General features: G+C 39.8%; 1 pseudogene; it reads left to right on the top strand.

The window, feature by feature from the left end:
- The first annotated feature begins 1068 nt into the window (after positions 1-1068).
- LOC128185395 (uncharacterized) lies at positions 1069-1833 on the top strand (annotated as a pseudogene).
- The last annotated feature ends 3109 nt before the right edge of the window (positions 1834-4942 follow it).

Raw genomic sequence — 4942 nt, 5'->3', positions numbered from 1 at the left:
CTTCTTGCCCTTTCTTTCCTTTGCGTCCTGCTTCTTTTTCAGATGTTCTCTCATACTTTGACTTAGCTTCGCCAATGCTGCTCTTTCCTTTTTGGAAGCGACTCTGTGTCTCTTTGACAACTGTCAATTATGGCCATAGCCTCCACTTTTAGGTCTATTCATCCAGCTAATGATGTGTTCAGGATAGAATCTACATCAAAATCGAAATGCCCCTAATCTGCTTTGTTCTAATTAGGTGGGTAGCTGATGTTCTGCTTCCGTTCTTGAGATATTGTTGTATCAGGTCTCGACTCAGACATCGCCTGGCTGTGAATCTCTGAAACTTTAACCTGCTCGTCAGCTTCATCGCTGTCTAAAAATGGACGCTGTGGTCACTTTGTGGTCACTTTGGTCGATCTCCTGGACCATCTCCTCTGTCTCATCAGGTTGCCGTGTGTGTTGTGCCTATCGCTTTTTTGGTCTGTACCTCATGCTTGCCATAGGGATCTTTAGCCCCTTGCGTTCTTCAGAATCTTTCCACAATTGCATGCATGCAAGTTGATCTGTTAGTCATTGTCATTTCAGTCCTTGGACGGTCGTTAGTTGTATCCTTATAATCATCATGGTTAGGTCGATCATCCTCCGCAATTCTCGTGCGACCTAGGGTGTATCTTAGTATGTATCTGCCTGGCTATAGCGTAAACAGTAGGTTCCTCTTCACAGATATATCGTGAAATGTATTTAATTTATTCGACTGAGTAAAAATTAAATATTCATATATTAATGCAAATTTTAAATACATTAGTTTTTCCGCTTTAATTAATGTTTCTATGGTTTTCTGCATCACTGTACACTTTTAGTTTCTCTCGAAATCAGAGAAATATGGAATGAGAGAAAAAGAAAGCATATGTAACAATATTTCATCTCATACGTGTGGTGTATTCTATCCGTGTGATAAACTTTTGCTATTCAACGAGTGATGATTAATCAAGTACCTCTTGTCAGGACTATTTTTGACCTAGCCCTTCGTCTGAACGCATCAGTTACTGAGTTTTCAAAGATTTGTCTGTATATTCCACATGATTATTTCATGCTGTGAACAACATGCTAGGTATGCACGTTAGCAACGCAATTAAACAAAAAATTATAGAAGGGCATTACATTGATCTGGCCTCTCTATTGCCTTCTAGACCTGGTATTGCCTTCTAGACCTGGTGGGGATGAAAAGAAATTAATTGTAAATAATATGGGGGAAATAATATCCAAAGATGCTAACCCCAAAAAGGTTGATATCATAGAACAGTGGACTGATCTCATGTTTATATTTGCTGGGATTTATCTTAGTGGCAACCCTGCTAAATCCATAGAGCTTTTGAAATACATATGTACATGCAGTGAGTTAGGATGGGGGCTAATAGGGGAGCAGTGAGATGGAAAGAATATGATGTTCAGTATAGGTTACGTAAGGCTCATAATCCAGCATCACCATGAGGGGAAGAGGATTCTGAGCTCTGGTTAATGTACATGACCCCAACTTCAACCGTCAATGCTCCTCAAACCCTGCCTAGAGCTACATCTATAGGAAAGTGCTACAACTTCAATTTCAAAGGGTCTTGCGAAAAGTTTCCTTGCATGTACACTCATAGTTGTTTAGGCTGTAGCGGCCAGCATGCTATGATACACAGCACTATTGCTCAAACTCATATGCATAATTTTCGTGCCCCCAGATTTCAAACACATCAACCAAGGTCACAACAATCCTATTTCAGGGGACCCCAGAACTCAAACAACCTGCGTCCCGGTTTTAGATTTACAAACCCACAAGGTGTGGGGTCTCGGCAAAACCCCTCATAAACTCCCGGCACTAGAGGAGTACTTGTCAGATTATCCAAAAACTCAGACTACGAAAAAATTATTTTTAGGGTTTTCCCAGGGTTTTCAATTATATTACACGGGACCAAGAATTCATATTCAATCGAACAATTTGATATCTGTGTGTGAACATCACAACGAGCTTCGAGAAAAAATAATGAAGGAAGTAGACGGGTCGGGGGGGGGGGGGGTGGGGGCATTTCGGGATCTACCAATTTCAAACCTCCGCATATTTCCTATTGGAGTGGTGCCAAAGGGGGACAACTCTGGTTGGAGATTGATAACACACCTCTCATTTCCTAAATTCAATAGCGTAAATTTTTTCAAAGACCCAGAGGAAAGCTCAGTTATATATACATCTTTTGACTCGCCTATACAGATGATTGCTACCATTGGTCAGGGGGAATTTACAGCAAAATGCGATTTGAAATAAGCTTTTAGACGTTTGCCAATACATGTATGTCCAGGGGGTTTTGACCTACTTGGTTTTATGTTTGATGATATGTACTACGTTGATAAGTGTTTACCAATGGGGTGTTCAGTGTTATGTTACGTCTTTGAAGAATTTTCAACATTTTTAAACTGGATGGCAATTAAAAAATCTCATGTAGACACAATAGACCACTATTTGGACGATTTTATATTTGCGGGTCACAATGCTTCTGTTTGTAAGGACACCATGTCAACATTTCATAGTATTTTTCATGATCTAGGGGTACCTTTAGCTGAGGGTAAAACTGTAGGTCCTACCACTTGCTTAACATTTTTAGGTTTGGATATCGACACTATTGAATTGCTGGTAAGAGTATCTTATCCAAAATGTGTTGAACTCCGAAATCTTTTAAAAAAATTGTTTACACTCAAAAAAGTCAAACTTAAGCAGTTGCAGTCATTGCTGGGAAACTTAATTTCTCTACAAGGGCAATTCGGCCAGGCCGCGCATTTGTTCGGCGCCTATATGACGCTACTATCGGTGTCACGCAACCACAGCATTACCTAAGAGTTACTCAATCGATGCGGGAGGACATTTTTATGTGGTTTAGGTTTTTGGAGGATTTTAACGGTGCAGTTTATTTCTTAGAAGAAGAATGGTATTCAGATCAAAATTTCAATTTGTTCACCGATAGCTCAGGGTCTGTTCAACTAGGATGTGGGGTGTATTTGAATGGGGAGTGGTGTTTCTTTAGTTGGCCCAAAAATTGGAAATATATCGATGGGCATCACGACATGACCCTATTAGAGTTTATCCCTGTGGTTTTATCTGTTATCATTTGGGGCAACAAATTAGCCAACGAAAAAATTACATTTCACATAGACAATCAGGCATTGGTTGCAGTTTTGAACAAACTAACCTCTAAATCTGAGCTTGTAATGGTATAAGTTAGAGCATTTGTCTTAAAATGCATGCGACACAACATTTTATTTCGTGCAGAATATATTTCAACCAAATCTAATAATATTGCTGATGCCATTTCTCGTAAACAGTGGACCAGGTTTCGCCAGGCTGCACCAAACGCAAGGAGGGACCCCGAACCCATCCCCCAGTCATTTCACAACCTTATTTCAAGTTTGAATTTGATCGGCTGCTAGAAGCTGCAATATCCGATAACACACATAGGGTTCAAAAAGTCGGTTTGCTGTCGTATCAAAAATTTTGTCATCAGTTAGCACTTGCATATTGGCCTCCAACCCTAGGTTCGGTGGTTCAGTACTTATTGCATCTATCAACATCTGGCCTTGCTTATTCAATGGTGCGTTCGTATTTGTCTGCAATTTCTTACCACTGCAAATTACAAGGAATAGGGGGCCCAACTTCTCAATTTTTAGTTACAAAGCTTTTGCATGGCATGAAACGCTTAAATCACAATTCTGATACAAGACTGCCTATAACTAAAGACTTGCTTGAAAAAATAATTTTGGTTTTACCCACTACATGCACTAATTCTTATGATACAGGTCTTTTCTCGGCAGCAGTTTCACTGGCATTTCATGGTTTAATCGTGTCGGTGAATTGACTGTTCACTGTTAAATTCCGAACAATATTGTACTTGGTATGGAAAATCTAACTTTAGACATGATAAACAGCTATTGTTAATCAATCTCAAACATTCCAAGACTGACCAGGTAGGGAAAGGTACCATTTTGCAAACTGGTAAATCTGAGGGAGTTGCGTGTCCATTTAAGCTTGTGGAGTAATATTTAAGTGTCAGTCTGTTGACTGCAGGGCCTTTTTTTGTCACTTTGATAAGACCCCGCTCACAAAATACCAGTTTACGGCAGTACTCTCAAAAGCAATAGTTCGTCTTAAGTTACAGGAAAACACAAGATACAAATCTCATTCTTTTCGGATTGGAGCTAGCACTGAATTGGCATTGCAAGGTTTTTCTGCGGAAACAATTCAGAAATGTGGAAGATGGAAATCTTCTTGTTATAAGTCATACATTCGCATACCAAAATTCTAACTCATAGGTTTTGCTTATCTATTATAGACAAACAAAAAGTGTGGTAAGTGGAGTCCTCAATACTGAAGCATGCTCAATTAGAAGCATTTTTAAGACCTGGAGGTCTTCACCTGAACTTGAAAAGGCTAAAAATTTCATTATGGTGGCAGGGGTACAGTGGCCTGAAATTGTCTCAAGTAGAGCAGAAGCTTAAAACCCTTGCAAAGGTGGCACCTCCACCTAATGTCATTTTAATACACTGTGGGGGAAATGACTTAGGGGAGACTTCAATAAGAAAACTCAGCCTAGTTTGCATGAAGCTTTTTCAATTTATTCAAAGCAACTTCCCACATTCTTAGGTCATTTGGACTTGTATCCTTCCATGCATACAATGGTGTTATTATCAAAACTCTCGTGCTATGGAATCACAACGTAAACGCCTTAATTCTTGTGCATCCAGGTTGGCCTTACGGTATGACGGCGCAATTATCCACCATCCTGATATAAAGCGTGACTCCTTGTTATACCCGCACTTTCTAAGGAAAGTTAGGGTATATTGTTGTTACTCTGTTCCGTCCGTCCGTCCGTCCGTCTGTCACGTTTTACTTTCTCAAACTGCTCTTACATCTTATAAACCAGCAATCTGAACT

This window comes from Crassostrea angulata, chromosome 5, assembly GCF_025612915.1.
Source record: "Crassostrea angulata isolate pt1a10 chromosome 5, ASM2561291v2, whole genome shotgun sequence".
NCBI classification, from domain to species: Eukaryota; Metazoa; Mollusca; class Bivalvia; order Ostreida; family Ostreidae; genus Magallana; species Magallana angulata.
Note: the sequence above shows the minus strand (reverse complement) of the source record. Positions and strands in the feature narration are given on the sequence as shown.